The sequence below is a fragment of the Schistocerca serialis genome, chromosome 3, assembly GCF_023864345.2.
Source record: "Schistocerca serialis cubense isolate TAMUIC-IGC-003099 chromosome 3, iqSchSeri2.2, whole genome shotgun sequence".
Taxonomy (NCBI): Eukaryota; Metazoa; Arthropoda; class Insecta; order Orthoptera; family Acrididae; genus Schistocerca; species Schistocerca serialis.
The window spans coordinates 259325151-259342805 of record NC_064640.1 but is presented as its reverse complement, the minus strand read 5'-3'; positions in this window follow the sequence as shown (position 1 = coordinate 259342805).

Genomic DNA, 17655 nt, shown 5'->3' with positions numbered 1-17655 from the left:
TTTGAAGATAATGTACACATAAACCATATTATTACTAAGATTCCTTATACAGTCACTTACACAGTATCCTTGTTGATAATGATGAGAAAACGTACTTGACACATGGAGAGTGATTCACCTAAAATTTGCACTGCAAATATTGCGGAAATGGAAAGTGCTATTGCTGTGCGGTTTTCACAGAATGGATTAGTAGTCAGGTGCTCGTATTGTTAGCCAATCCACAGACTGTAATGGTACTTATCAAGTGTATTTCTTGTGCAAAAACATACACCTTTTTAAATGGAACCTTTTTAAATTGAACGTTGCCTATTGACACAAACAAACTAAAGGTAGGCTGTATTAGAATGTCAGTGGTGTTTGTTGCAGAATTCTTGTGCGAGTCGTTTATGAGGTATCGTATTCTGAAAAGTTTCCACGCTGACATTAGTTCGTGCCACTCAACATGCGTAGTCGCTAGAGACGATGTTGTTATGTTTGCTTACAGTGTGCTTATGTGTTATATGTTAACAGATATTGTTCTATTTACAAAAGAGTATGTTTGCTCCAAAAATACGCTTTCTAAGTATTACTAAATCTGTTGATTGGCTAACAATACGTGCTCCTGACTACCAATCATTCTGTGAAAACCGCACATTTCCGCAATATTTGTGGAGCACGTTTGAGGTGCTGTAACCTGTATATTTTTGTTGAGTGTTCAGTCATGTGTAGTTGTTGGTTGTTCGCATATATGAAGGCATAAAAAGAATATATTCTATATATCCACCAGAAAGCCGATTTCAGACGCCTTAATGTAATGCAAAAGCTCCAAAATTTTTTTAGAGTACTGCCTTTTGAAAAAAATTAAGTGTGTTCTGTCTATCCTTAAAAATTATTTTTATCAGCATTACCACAATAATTTTTCAAACACGTAGCAGCACACAACACATAGTCAGATTTATTTTAGGGAAGGTGTCCATATGAAAGAGATCATCTACAGTTATAGTAGCAAAGATCTAGTAGAATGTAAATACTTTAGGAGCAACGGGGACCATTCAACAAAAAACAGAAACATTGAGTTTTTGACAGTCACACACAAAAAAGGGAGAAAACTTGCTAATTTTCTAAATGAATTACTTCTCGAGCTAGTGTGCAAATAACTTCTCGAGCTAGAGTGCAAATACAAAGACGAAACAAAACACACACACACACCTGTGCGCCCCTACATAGGGCAATCCTGTGGGGAGTGGCACATGATGAAGGTGATGTGGAGACGTGTATTGGGTGGTAGTTATAGGACAGAGGAAGGGGAAACTGTTGGGTGGAGGATGTGGGGGCAGTGCGTTAATCATGATTCAGGTCAGGAGGGCTCAGCAGCGAAGTATTCATTGCAAAGATATCTCCAATGTGTGTAGTTTAGAAACGCTAGTGGTGGAGGGAATGATCCAGGTGACCCAGATTGAGATGTAGCCATTGACATTGAGCTTGTGCTCAACTGCATGTCGGACCAACGGATTGTCATCTTTGTTCTTGGTTACAGTTCTGCGATGGCAATTCATTCTGATGGACCGCTGGTTTGTTTCATTACCGATAAAAAAAGCTGTGCAGTGGCTGCAACAGAGTGACATAGGTCATTTCACAGGTGGCTCTGCCTCTGAAAGGATAGGATAAGCCTGTGACAGTACTTGAACTAGAAGTACTAGATGAGTGTATTGGGCAGGCCTTGCACCTGGGTCTCCCACGGGGATATGATCCCTGTGGCAAGGGGTTGTGAATGGGAGTGGCATAGGGATGGACTAGGATGTAGTGTAGGTTAAGTGGACAATGGAACACCACTTTAGGAGGGGTAGAGATGTCCCTCGTTTCAGAACATGATGATAGATAGCCAAAGCTCTGGTGAAGGATATGGTTCAGTTGTTGGAGTCTAGGGTGACACTGTGCGAAAAGGGGCATGGTCCTTTGTGGTGGCAGGTTTGGGGATGTGTGAGGAAATGGCTTTGGAAATCTATTTGTGTACTAGGTTCAGAGGATAGTGCCTGTCTGTGAAGGCCATTGTGGGATGTTGAACATGCTGGGAAAGAGAATTTGTTTCACTGCAGACACGTAATCCACAGGTGACAAGTGTGTATGGAAAGGACTTTTTTGTGTGGAATGGATGACAGCTGCTAATTGCGTGTGCTGTTGATGGTTAGTGCGTTTAATATGGAAAGGGGTGTGGATGGAAGCATAAGAGATGTGGTGGATAACACCCAGGAAGATGGCAAATTGGGTTGATAAGGGCTAGGTAAAGAACAATGGAGGAAAGGTATTGTGGTTGTGAAGGAACAAGGAAAGAGTGTCTTGACTCTGAGTCCAGGTTATGAAGAGATCAGCAATGAACCAGAACCAGATAAGGGATTTGGAAGACTAGGAAGGTTTCTTCTAGATAGCCCATAAAAAGTTTAACTTAGAAGGGTGCCATGGAATGCCCTTACTCAGTATACTGGAGGTCTCATGTGGGAGGGCCTTTGCAGACAGGCAGACCACCCAAAGATAGCCTGCAAACAGATTTCCCACACCATATACTTGAACACCTCTAATCCTCTCACCATCCCCACGATTCAGTCACAGCGGAGCACCTGTTTGTCACCCAATTGCCACTCTTTTCGATCAACACCTCCAAGCCATTGATCAGAATCCAGCCTCTCACATCAAAGAAACTAACCACTTCCTTCCCCACTCTCCATGTTTCCTGCTCCTTTATCTGCTGGATCCCTTTTCTCGACCAACACTTTCAGCTAATTGCCAAACCTAGTCTCTCACATCAAAGATACTAACCACTTCCTTTACCACTCTCCATGTTACCTATCCCTTTATCTACTGGATCCCTAGTCACCACTGTTGATGCCACCTCCTTATACATTAACATCCCTCATTCCTATGGCCTTGCCGCTGTCAAACACTATCTCTCCCAATGACCTTTGCACCACTACTTCATTCCTCATACACTTTACCAACCATATCCTGACACAGAATTACTTCTCCTTCGAGGGGAAATCATAGAAAAAAATCTGACACCACCATGGGTACAATCACAGCACCTCCAACTTGCACCTTTTTTATAGGACGTCAACAGGAAATCAGCCAAGCATCCCAAAATCCAAAACCTTTGTCTGGTTCAGCTTTATTGACGATATCTTTCATGATCTGAACTTAGGGCCAAGATACCCTATTCTCATTGCTTCACAACGTCAGCACCTTCTCTCCCATCTGCTTTACCTGATTCTACTCAACCCAGTATGCTACCTTCCCAGATGCTGACCTCGACTTCTCGTATGGCTCGATCCACACCTCTGTCCATATCAAATGCACTAACCTCCAACAGCACCTGCATCTAAATAGCTGAATCCCTTCCAGACAAAACATTCCCTCCCATACACCCTGGCAACTCATGGATGGTATGTACATCTTCCTATTTTCGCCGCACAAATACTGATCCATAAAATTTCGGGCGTGCAGCTGCATAAATTTGACTTCTTCTTCTAATATTTCGGCTGTATGCTGTCCAGTCATATTCAGAGTGAGACGAGGTTACTGACGCTCCAGCACTTGCTCCGTCCTTTTAAAGCCATGGACCGCACCACTGCGCATGCAGCCACAGATACACAAGGCGCCAGAGACGTTAATCGGCGGCAAAGTTGTATAGCATATGCATGGGAATAGCTATATGGCTGTGCAGTCGATCCACACGTTGATATCGATGTATCACTGCTTGCTGCACCGTCGTGATGTCTATGTGATTTTATTACAGTAACTGCCGGATTCCAAGATTTGTCCAAGCCAAGCTGAAGCCGCTATCTCTATCAATTAAATTCGTTGCCAAGCGAATTTCAATTGCTTCCTTCACTACTGAGTCCCAGAAGGACGAAGTCGAGGCTAAAATTTGGACGTTATCGTACACCATAGAGTGCCCAGTGTCAATACAGTGCTCGGTCACCGCAGATTTATTAGGTTGTAGGAGCCGGGTGTACCTGCGGTGCTCTGTGCGTCTCTCCTGGATGGTACGTGTCGTCTGTCCGATGTATGAACGGCCGCACTCACAGGGGATCTTGTAAACCCCAGGCTTCCGGAGCACTAAATCATGTTTAACGGAATCCAGGAGTGGTGCTGTCTTTGGTGGAGGGCGAAAAGTCACTTTCACTTCATGCTTACTGAGGATCCGTCCAATTTTTACGATAGGCTTCCCACGTATGGCAGAAAAGCCATCGATTTAAAACTTTCCTTGGCTTCTTCTGATTTTCTTCTTATGTCTCTGCTGTTGTGAGTACCCGTTGGCTTCAGAAACTCTTCTCAGGTGTAAAAGCTCGTCCTCCAGACTGTTCTCGTCAGCAATGACATATGCTCTGTGTACTAGAGCTCTGAGTACATTCATCGTCTGTGAATGATGGTGGCAGCCATTTGCGCATAAATATAAATCCGTATGGGTCGGATTTCAATAAACCGCGTGTTCCAAGGCGCCATCATCTTTACGCCGTACCAGTACATCCAAAAATGGAAGGTATCCATCTTTTTCGATTTCTATCGTGAACTGAATTTGTCTGTGAATGGAGTTCCGATAATCTAAAAATCCTTTCAACTTGTCTTCACCATGGGGCCACACTACAAACGTGTCGTCAACATACCTCCAAAACACTGTGGGCTTCATGCTTGCAAATTCCAGCGCCTTCTCCTCAAAGTCATCCATAAAAGAAGTTTACCACCAAAGGCGATGGAGGACTACCCATGGCGACACCATCAGTCTGTTCATAAAATTCGTTATTGAATAAAAAATATGTCGAGGCCGAAACATGTTCAAACAAAGCTGAAATCTCTTTATCGAAACTTTTTCCAATGAGCAACAATGATTCCGAAAGAGGAACGTTTGTGAACAACGACACTACATCGAAACTGACTAACATATCAGAATTGCTCAGTTTGATGATTTCAGTTTGCCAATGAAGTCCACACAGTTACCTTGCAATGGGGATCATATCCCTGTGGAAGACACAGGTGCACTTCCTACTACAGTGTCATCACAGGCTCATCCTATCCCATCCAAAGCAGGGCCTCCGGTGAAAGCAGCCACACCATACACCAACTCGCTGCATCACTGCTCAGCTTTTCTTGTTGCTATGACAACTAACCAGCTGTCAGTCGGTATAAATGGCCAATGAAAAACTGTGGCTGGGAATAGAGTGCCACGCAGTAGCGCAAATGCAGCTGTATATAACATGCTTGATTTCAATAGCTGCTTCACCGCAATCTGTATCCTTCCATCCACTACCAGTTGCTCTGAACGACACAGATGGAAGTTAACCTTGCAACACATCCTTTGCTCCTATAACCCTCGTGGACTCAATCACCGTTCTGTTATCCTACTGTCCCCACATCCTCCATTCAACAGTTTCCCTTCTTTTGCCTTACCATCCCCTCATAATTTACATGTCTATGTCACCTACATAATGCGCCACTCCCCACTGGCTATGACACCTGCGTAGCCTGTGCACCTGCCACCCCTCCCTGCCATATTCCTAGCTAGTAAGCTGGCTGCGTATCGGTAGGCCACTAGCTACCCATCCCAACCCTTTTTCTTGCCTGCTATCTCCCTCCCCCTCTACCCAACACACCCTATATAGCCCCCACCCCACGCCACCCCAGTTCACGTGCTAAACTGCAGTTCTGGCATTGTGCATTCAGCTGGCATCATGTAGGGGCACAGGCACGTGTGTGTGTGTGTGTGTGTGTGTGTGTGTGTGTGTGTGTGTGTGTGTGTGTATGTGTGTGATGTATGTGTTGAATCTCATATGTAGACAGATGTGTGAACATTTAGGGCTTGACATGGATGTTAAAAATATAAGATAGAATGTTAATCAAGTTCAGGGTTAATGCTATTAGATTTCCTGCTCTGTGCACCTTAGTGTAAGTTAAAAGTTTTGATCCTACTGCTTTTAAACATTTAAATATATTTATTAGACATGTAAAAAACTACATTGTCCTGCTCCAGAAGTTATAGCTCCGCTTTGAAAAATATATATTTACTTTTTTACATAAATATATGATAGTTTTCCATTAAAAATTCTCATGAAATGTGTAGAAATACTAGCCATATGATGTGATTCATTTTCCTAAATCACCAGCCTGAAACAAAATATATGAGTAGAAATGTTATTAGACTGATTTTCGAAACTTGCAAATAATTAATCACGAGTACTTTAACACTTTATCCTTAAAGATATTTCTCATAACACAACAACATCTGTTAGTTAAAAACTGCTTTCAAGTTACGTTTCTTAATTATTATTTTTGAGTCAATTTATAAAAGCAGGTACAGCAAATTCGATCACTGAAATAAGGAACTGCAGAATTAGAACGATAGCTGAATTCTTCAAAATCTCATTCACAAGTTCTACAGTGATACAAGAATTATTGGGTGAAAAAATAAACAGATGCGCAGTTTTACGACAAATAACAGTCATTGTAACTGCTGAGCAGAAACTGAATGTGGCAAAATAATTTCGTTCAAGGATATGCTTATCAGTTTTGTAGAGCACTGTTCAGCACCCTGAAGTGCATCTTCACAGAGCAACGAAATAATTTCAGATGTTTATGACTGAATCAGCATTTTATTGGCTTACTTCTGTATTATTTTTTTGAAAGTGGAGTTGAATGTCTAACATTGTGGTATCCAATAATTTAGGAGGCAACATTACTCAGGCAGACAGGCTGATGAATGATGACTTGAGATGCACATTTCAGATGACTTTTTATGTTGCTATATTGGTGCCATATCTGAATAAATTATAGATCTCAGTACACTGTATGTCAAATTGTTTTTATTGTATCGAGAATTAAAGGTTCTGCGGTTCCATACACAAGCAGAATAACTACCTTGCTCTGCAAAAACTGTTTGACCTTATTTTATCTTGACAGTTCCTGCAGGAGCAAAATGTAATGGAATGAAAAGTAGCCATAAAAGTCTTGAAGATGTTTGTATCTTTTTTCAACAAATATGAAGCACTTTTTTCTCAGTAACCACCAGTTCAGATTACTCTTTTTTTTGCGTTCTCACATCAGGCAGGCAAACTTGTGAGAAGATGCACTGCCCTTGTTTAAGAATATTTGGTGCTGCTGTTAGTTATGTCTGATATAGATCCCACACCCTTGAGCAGTTTTTCCCTGGTATAGTAGCAGTAAAAACACCCTTGTCATTTGCTTTGCCTGTATCTGAATGTGTGTGAATTCCTAAGGGAGCAAACTGCTGAAGTCATCGGTCCCAAGACTTACTCACTACTTAAACTTGCTTAAACTAACTTGTGCTAAGAACAACGCACACACCCATGGCCGAGGGAGGACTCGAACCTCCGGCGGGAGAGGCCACACAATCCGTGACATGGTGCCTTAAACCGCGCGGCCACTCCACGCGGCCCTGTAGCTGAACCTAAGGTATCAGTCAGTTACATGTTTCAATCCACTGTCCCTGAAAATAGGAAAATCATTTACATAAATTGACTTGATCCATTTATGAGCCATTGTGCAGCCACAGACAACTGTATGTTTGCATTTTTTAGGGTGCATAGATCTACATTAGTCTATATTCAGAGCAGGTTGTCAACATTTGCACTAAGCTGATACCTTATCAGTCTATGAGATGATACTGATATCGTTTTCAATGGATAAGATTTCCTTACAGATAATAATAGCATTTTCAAATAGTCTGATTCGAACTGATTCTGATCAGAACTGCCAGTGGTAGTGGTCATGTGGTGTGTTTGTTTGCGTGAATGTGTGTGTGTGTGTTTTATTAGCTGAAGAAGACATTGCTCGAAAGCTATAACATGCAACAGTCTCTTTGTTGTGCCTGTCTGCAACTCAACGGGTCATGTATATGGTGTATAGCAATCTATACTTTTCCTAATATTGTTGATATTCCAACCTGGAGATGCTATTGCCTGATTGGGACTTAGTTATTCACTTAGTCTGTAACCGATGATAGCAGTGGCAGTTCGTGAGTATACTTTCTGGGTGTTCACAAATTTTTAGATTCAGATAAATTTGAGAGTGTGAAATTAATAGCATCTGCTGTATAACAGTTATGCTTATCAACAAATTTACAACTACAGCCACTGCCAATAATAAATACAACATTAATAAAAATAAGAGTAATAATAATAAAATGCATAACTTATTTGACAAAAGAAAGAAATGTTTTTGTGGACTTCTGTTGTTTTGTGCATAATTAAATACAGTTTAGGGTAATAACGAAATACTATGTAAGCTTTCGCAACTCTCCATTTCACATTTTTGTATAAGTGGGAGTTTTCGTGCTTTTCCATCTTTTTTTTTTTTTTTTTTTTTTTTTTTTTTTTTTTTTTTTTTTTTTTTTTTTTTGGCAATGCACAAGATCCCTAAGAGATGTATTAGTTCACGAATTTACTTCCGGGCTGAAAATTAGATATTCTTATGCTGTACCCATACAACAAGTTGTGCTTACTGTACACTTCCTTGTTAAATGTTCGCTTGTAGTCAAGCTTGTTTCATTTCGTCACTCTCTCAATTAAAGGATCTGTTCTCACAGGCCCTAGTTCCTTTGCGTCTAACTTTTCCTGGTGATTTACTTTTCTGTTCCTAGAATGAGATTTTAAGTCTGTAGAGGAGTGTGCGCTGATATGAAATTTTCTGGCAGATTAAAGCTGTGTGCCGGACCGAGACTCGAACTCGAGACCTTTGCCACTCCCGGGCGAGTGCTCTACCTAGTGAGATACCAAGCACAACTCACGTTCCCTCCTCACAGCTTTACTTTTCTGTTAGCATTTCAAATAGATTCAACATAGTTCATGTTTACAGTGGACACGAAAGCCGATACCCGCACAGTGAACAACCAACTCCAAACACACAGTGCCGTTTGTGGAGATGATTAAAGTATACATCTTCGTCTACGTGATTACTCTGCTATTCACAGTAAAGTGCCTAGCAGAGGGTTCAAAGAACCACCTTCAAGCTGTTCAAATGTTCAAATGTGTGTGAAATCTTATGGGACTTAACTGCTAAGGTCATCAGTCCCTAAGCTTACACACTACTTAACCTAAATTATCCTAAGTGCAAACACACACACCCATGCCCGAAGGAGAACTCTAACCTCCGCCGGGACCAGCCGCACAGTCCATGACTGCAACGCCTTATACTGCTCCGCTAATCCCGGCCGGCCTTCAAGCTGTCTCTCTACCATTCCACTCTCGAACGGCACGCGGGAAAAACGAGCACTTACATTTTTCTGTGTGAGCCTTGATTTCGCTTATTTTATTGTGATGATCGTTTCTCCCTATGTAGGTGGATGGCAACAGAATGTTTTCGCAATCGGAGGAGAAAACTAGTGATTGAAATTTCATGAGAAGATCCAGTCGCAATGGATAACGCCTTTGTTTTAATGATTGCCATTCCAGTTCATGTATCATGTCTGTGACACTGCTCCCATATTTCGAGATAATACAAAACGAGCTGCCCTTCTTTGTACTTTTTCGATGTCATCCGTCAGTCCCACCTGATGCGGATCCCACACCGCACAGCAATACTCCAGAATAGGGCGGACAAGCGTGGTGTAAGCAGTCTCTTTAGTACACCTGTTGCACCTTCTAAGTGTTCTGCTAATGAATCGCAGTCTTTGGTTTGCTCTACCCACAATATTATCTACGTGATCGTTCCAATTTAGGTTATCTGTGACTGTAATCCCTAAGTATTTAGCTGAATTTACAGCCTTCAGATTTGTGTGACTTATCGCGCAATCAAAATTTAGCTGATTTCTTTTAGTACTCATGTGAATAACTTCACACTTTTCTTTATTCAGGGTCAATTGCCACTTTTCGCACCATACAGATACCTTATCTGAATCTTTTGCAAGTCGTTTTGATCATCTGGTGACTTTAGAAGATGGTAAATGACAGCATCATCTGCAAGTAATCCTCTCCTATGTCGTTAATATAGATCAGGAACAATAGACGGCCTATAACACTTCCTTGGGGACGTCGGATATTGCTTCTGTTTTACTCGATGACTTTCCACCTATTGCAACGAATTGTGACCTTTCTGACAGGAAATCACGGATCCAGTCGCACAACTGAGGCGATACTCCGTAGGCACGCAGTTTGGTTAGAAGACGCTTGTGAGGAACGGTGTCGAAAGCCTTCTGGAAATCTGAAAATATGGAATCAATTTGACGTCCCCTGTCGATAGTACTTATTACTTCACAGTGTGTAGAGCTAGTTATGTTTCACAAGAACGATATTTTCTGAAACCGTGCTGACTGTGTGTCAATAAATCGTTTTCTTCGAGGTACTTCATAACGTTCGAATACAGTATAGGTTCCAAAACCCTACTGCAAATCGACGTTAGTGATACAGGCCCGTAATTCAGCGGATTACTCCTACTTCTCTTTTTGGGTATTGGTGTGACTTGAGCAATTTTCCAGTCTTTAGGTACGGATCTTTCTGTGAGCGAGTGGTTGTATATAATTGCTATAATTGCTAAATATGGAGCTATTTTATCAGTATACTCTGAGAGGAATCTGACTGGTATACAATCTGGAGCGGAGGCCTTGCCTTTATTAAGTGATTTAAGCTGCTTTGTTACACCGAGGATATCTACTTCTATGTTTCTCATCTTTTCAGTTGTTCTTGATTGGAATTCAGGAATATTTACTTCGTCTTCTTTGGTGAAGAAGTGTCAGAAAACCGTGTTTAACAACTCTGCTTTAGTGGCGCTGTCATCAGTGACTTCACTGTTGTTATCGCGCAGTGAAGGTATTGATTGCGTCTTGCCACTGGTGCGCTTTATGTATGACCAGAATCTCTTTGGGTTTTCTGCCAGATTTCGAGACAGAATTTCGTTGTGGAAATTAGTCAAGTAGTAACGTCTACTAACAAGGTCACTTGACTAGAATATACATGAGACACTGAGATCCATAATGGCGTAATGCACACCGCCGTCAATACCACATTTGAGTGAATATCAAAGAAACCAGTGATACAGCTTTTCGTGAATTTTCATGTATGCGATGTGGGCCTACAGCACAGATAAGCATGACTCACCGTAAGGTCAACTGACTTCAGAAGCATGAATAAATGCTACAACCTCATAATCAACAGTGATGTACTTTAGGCACTTACGATTCTCAGCGCCTTAAATGAATGACGTTACGATAAAATTCATAACTTAATATACAGGGTGATTCAAAAAGAATACCACAACCTTAGGAATTTAAAACTCTGCAACGACAAAAGGCAGAGCTAAGCACTATCTGTCGGCGAATTAAGGGAGCTATAAAAATTCATTTAGTTGTACATTTGTTCGCCATTTCAGCCAATAAAGTTTTTGGTCCCTTTTTCTTCGAAGGTGCTACTGTAACTGGACTACAGTATCTGGAGATGTTAGAGAATTGGCTGTTCCCTCAGCTCGAACAAGAAGCACAACAATTCATATTTCAGCAAGATGGAGCGCCACCACATTGGCACTTATCTGTCCGTGACTACCTGAACGTCAACTACCCGAGGCGATGGATCGGCCGCCAGGCAGCCCGTGACAGAGCACGTCATCACTGGCCTCCAAGAAGCCCTGATCTTACCCCCTGCGATTTTTTCTTATGGGGGTATGTTAAGGATATCGTGTTTCGGCCACCTCTCCCAGCAACCATTGATGATTTGAAACGAGAAATAACAGCAGCTATCCAAACTGTTACGCCTGATATGCTACAGAGAGTGTGGAACGAGTTGGAGTATCGGGTTGATATTGCTCGTGTGTCTGGAGGGGGCCATATTGAACATCTCTGAACTTGTTTTTGAGTGAAAAAAAACCTTTTTAAATACTCTTTGTAATGATGTATAACAGAATGTTATATTATGTTTCTTTCATTAAATACACATTTTTAAAGTTGTGGTATTCTTTTTGAATCACCCTGTACTATAACTCATGCAAAAACCCACAAAATAGGTTTACTGTCAGTACAACTTTAGCATGTACTGACGTCCGATCTAATTTTACCACAGTATATAGTGAGTGAATTACCATATCTGATGAGTGTGCTATCATCTAGTAGGATTTACACCAAGCGAATGGGGAAAAGTCTGCCGCAGTGTGCTACCACCTGGTGGCACCGATGTAAAGTTCTAGTTGAGTGGCAAGGACTACCTGTGAACTGTGCTTGTTGTTTATCAAATCCGTGTGTGTTTGGCCCATCAGGCAATTACGTCACGCGAGTTGCGCATGCTCAAAAGTTCCTTAAAATTTTTACAACTGAAAACGTGCTTGCGACCCTGATGTCAAGTTTCACAGAGTCTAGGGGAGCAGTAGTGCGGTAGATTTAAGTGTTGTATCTTTCAGATTGCAGCATCTATCTTACGTTTAACAGCATTCAAAGAAAAATAACCAATAAATCTGCAAGGTGTCGAGAGTTAGTGTGTCCATGTGCTCTTGTGTTCTTACATAGCTGCCGCTACTGGGTAATAGTGTCACCTGTGTAGTGTCACACTGCCCTTGAATACACCTCACACTACCTCCATATCTGTTTATAACTCTCCATACACGATAATCTCTTGCTTTTTGCCACTTCCCTTGAATACACCTCACAATACCTCCATATCTGTTTATAACTCTCCATACACGATAATCTCTTGCTTTTTGCCCATCAAGAAGTTCTCAATCCAGTTACAAATCTGGCTGTATTTAATATAAAACTCGTTTCCTTTGCCAAATATTGGTGCAATGTTGAATCAAAAGCTTTCTGAAATAACGTGAAAAAGGTTTGGGGTGCATAATACAGTGTAGTTGCTCCCATAACTATAAAGGTTGGAGGAAGACAAAGGCATATCATCTTCAATGGGACAATGTCTACTAAAGCACTGGAATATTCACACAAACCATTGACTTGAGGACAGCTTTAATTTTATGTTAAGACTGCAGTGTGGGTTTCTTTCTTATACTAGTACTCATTTCCTAAACCCATGCATATTTCTAAGGAGAAGGACATTTTGGTTTATGTGGGACACTGTGCTTAAATTCAGAAGATATTCTAAATTAGTGCACACTACAGGTGTTTTCAACTGGGTGTCCTTCTGCTGGGGAATAGACCTCTGGTCACAGTATCTGTGATACATTAAGGTTAAGTGCAAAGATAAATCACTTACAGATTCCATACAGAAACATAGAGGGATGTCACGAACAACTGAAAATTGTTTTCAACATTTTGCGTTTTCTGTTCGTGATTTCAGTTTCCATGTCATCAACAATTGTCTGTTCACAAATGCTCGTGTTACTGGCAGTCAGACCGATGGCCTTTGTAGTCTGGTTTCTTCAACCCCCACAAACCAAACTGGCAGTCATAATGTATGAACATCTTTTCTTTATCACTTCGAAAGGCTCCACTTTTTTGTTGCAGAGGTCAGCAATGGTTTCATCCATTTTCCTGTTGTAATAAAGCGTATTTTTACTAACACATGTCCATTTTCAGTTCTGTGCAATGCCTACTGTTTAGCAGACATGTTTTTTCTTTATGAGTTTCCAATATTGTTTATATATAATTAGGAGTTGGTGACCCGCCAGTATAGCCGAGAGCACTAACGCGCTGCTCCCTGGACCTGGGTAGGCACGCTGGCCCCGGATCGAATCCGCCTGGCGGATTAACGACGAGGGTCAGTGTGCCGGCCAGCCTGGATGTGGTTTTTAGGCGGTTTCCCACATCCCATTAGGTGAATACCGGGCTGGTCCCCACGTTCCGCCTCAGTTACATGACTCGCCGATATCTGAACACGTTCACACTCTTCCATGAATTACACTAGACGCAGACTGCTGGGGTACACTGATCCCACCCCGGGGGGTGCAGGGTGGCGGCAGGAAGGGCATCCGGCCACCCCTTCATACTAACCTTGCCAAATCCGTTCCTAACAATGCCGACCCTGCGTCAGTGCAGGCCATGGCACCTGTTAAAGAAAGAAAGAATAATTAGGAGTTGGTGATTGTCTTTGCCATCTTTAAATATTTTGTTAGGTATGTATTTAGTATTATACAGTTGAAGTTTCAGTTAACCTTGAGCATTTCCTGTTCCAGGATATATTTACACATATAAATTAGTTTTCCATCCCAAGTTTTATATTGACTTATACCTAACATGTCCTATCTCTTTGAATTGCCATGCGATCATGCAGTAATCTATTATAGTGTTAAAAGTCATGGGCACTGCCTTATGATTATGTTATTCACATAATTTTATTTTTTGTATGTTTTTGTTTTTATTGTGTTATGGATGACTGAAATTTGGTAGCCACCTTAGTGTAGCAAGTAAGATCCTAATTCAAAAGATATGAGCAGGAAAGTAATGGGCATTCTGGACAGAAATTGACAATTGAATTTAGGGTTGCCTACATGCAGGGGCAAGGCAGCAACAAGAAGAGTGGTGGTGGTTGTGACAGCATAATGTCCACATGGCCATTCACCTCCCCTCCATCCTTCCCTAGCCATGCCACATTCTTGTAAATGGGTCAATTAGAAAGCTTCAAAGCCAACACACACAAATATTTAGATCTCCCAATTACAGCTTAGTATTTTATAAGTGATTAAAATGGAGCAGCAAATCAGTGTGTATCCAGCGCTGGCTATCTTTTTCTCTTTACCCTACATGGCACCCAAACATTTCTATTTTTCAGTCTTTGTACCGACTTGGTTCAATGCACGCTGTACCCTCTTCAGTCACCACAGTGTTATTTCCATGTATAAATTGTGTGCGTTATTTATCAAAAACTTAGTTTGTCTGAACCCAATACACGACTTGCCCAGAGCCTGATGATCAGGGCATGATATATGCAGTGATCACATCCTTGATGTTGAAACCCGCAAAATGCTATACATAGCACTTGTGTACAGCCTGTGCAACACTTCTTCGAGCCAAGAGCCCTCAGGAATTTTAATTTTGTCTTTTATTTCCTGCAGTAATAGTGTGGTAATACTATTAAGCTATTTCACAGCCTCTTGGGAGTATATTACCAACTCCTCCCAATACATTCCAATCACATTTAGATACAATGTTGGCATCCTTTTTAAGCAGATCCAAATGAGGATGAAGATTTATAAAAATAATTTTGATTTATATAATATAGTAAACGTCCTAGGCTCCATCATTTTCAGTGAGTAATCCAACATATGGCCACTTTGCGTTGCATTTACAGTAAACACTATCTTGTATCCCTCCAAGTTATATCCAGATTTTTACATTTACTGTGTAAAGTGATTTATAAACCTTGCTTGTACATCTGTACCGACTCTTTTTCTTTTCAATAGCAGTTTATATTCTCCCTTCATGGTAATTGTTTTCACTAAATGCTTCAGTTTTTATTTTATGGTTTCAGGGTCTTTTATTTCCAGTTTTTTTGCATATACATGGCATATTAACGTCATTTAAAGCAATAATTTCCGTAATAGGGTGTGATTTAAGTCTGTTAGACACAATGCTTCTTTTTTGTAAGACCTGCAGAATAATATCATTCACTGTATCAAATCATAACATGACAATATCTGTATTTGATGGTATTGTGGAGAACAATGCTCTGGACTGAGAAAAAAATATGTCTCTAATTTTACTGTGACATTTATGTTCTCCTTTTTGGAGTCTGTGTTACATTTTCTCATAATTTATGGGTAAATGATTAAAACTGCAGGTAGATAGAATATTGCTTTAGTGACATTTTGCCTAGGCTATCGAGGGCAATGATAGGTGCTTCTGCAGTAAGGGAATCATGATCCTACATGATGGCAGCCATTCTAGCAGACTAAGTAAAGCAGCAACTGGTTATATTTTCGAGTGGAATTTTCATTACAATTTTTGTAGCTATTCTGTCCTTTTCTTCCTTCGCAAATGACAACCAGATGACTTCATTCTCGAGACCTACACGTGTTTCATGAACAGTAATTAGAAGCTTTCAGCTAGTAAATGACTGCATGAATATGTTTTTCTGCAGTATCTGTATAGCTCGCTGGTTCAGTCGATCTATGCTAGACTACTAATTAAAAAGGATAGGTTTCAATTCCGAATTAGTTCAAGTATTTCTTTTCAGTTACCACTTATTTCATCTACGGAAACGATTTGTTAACATGAAAAATTTTAAGTTCCCCATTTTACAGAGTACAGAGTGCACGTTAAAGTGGACATGTCAGTTCTAAAGTTCTTTATTTAGCTTTGGTGGTTCCTTCACGTTTCCATTTCACGGTTGCATCACAAACAGACGACTTGGCAGCTTTACAACAACTGAAATATCCCTAATGGGTATGATACTTTGGTAACATACTACGTGTTTCAAAATGAATATTGGGGCTTTATGGCTTTGTAGAATTTATTACATACAACTTACAATTATAAATAATACATCAAATGAAAAAGCCACACAACAGTTTTGTTTGTACACTTGTGCTTCTGCACATAAAGACTATGGTACGGTTTTCGTGCCAACTTTGCAAACTGCATGACGATGAACATTTTCTGGATTGTGTTGTCTGCAGTGATGAATCGATATTTAACTTAAGTGAAATGTAAACCCTAAATGTGCGTATCTGAGGATCAAAAAATTCCAACGAGATGGAACAGTTGCAACAGAACTCCCGTAAATTGAATTTTCTTGTTCCATATCCCGGCGGAAACTTTGTGAGACTTTCTTTTTCAGTGAAGCAACTGTAGCTAGTGTTTATATCTTGATGCGATGGAGCTACATTTCTTTCCTCAATTGGAAGAAGCTGGACCACAGAACTTTATTTGACAGCAAGATGATGTGCCGCCTCGCTGGCATAACTCAGTAAGCGATTGGTTAAATGACGTAGTACTTGACCGCTGGATTGACCACAAGTGTGCGGATGACAACTTGATTTCACGCCTTGCGATTTTTACCTTTGGGGGATTCATAAAGAATCGTGTGTACTTTCCTCCGCTACCAGCTGATCCACCCGTCATCAGAAACAGGATTGAAGCAGTTCTTGAAACAATTACTCCAGGCACACCGATGATCGTTTGGGGAGAACTCGCCTATCGACTCGATGTGTGCCTTGTAACGACTGGTGCTCACTTCTGACACTTGTAAGAAAGCCGGCCGCGGTGGCCGAGCGGTTCTAGGCGGTTCTGGGACCGCGCGACTGCTACGGTCACAGGTTCGAATTCTTCCTCGGGGATGGATGTATGTGATGTCCTTAGGTTAGTTAGGTTTAACTAGTACTAAGTTCTAGGGGACTGATGACCTCAGATGTTAAGTCCCAAAGTGCTCAGAGCCATCTGAACCATTTGAAATGGTTCAAATGGCTCTGAGCACTATGGAACTTAACATCTGAGGTCATCAATCCCCTAGAACTTAGAACTACTTAAACCTAACTAACCTAAGTGTGGTGTCACCGCCAGACACCACATTTGCTAGGTGGTAGCCTTTAAATCGGCTGCGGTCCGTTGGTATACGTCGGACCCGCGTGTCGCCACTATCAGTGATTGCAGACCGAGCGCCGCCACACGGCAGGTCTAGAGAGACTTCCTAGCACTCGCACCAGTTGTACAACCGACTTTGCTAGCGATGGTTCACTGACAAAATACGCTCTCATTTGCCGAGACGATAGTTAGCATAGCCTTCAGCTACGTCATTTGCTACGACC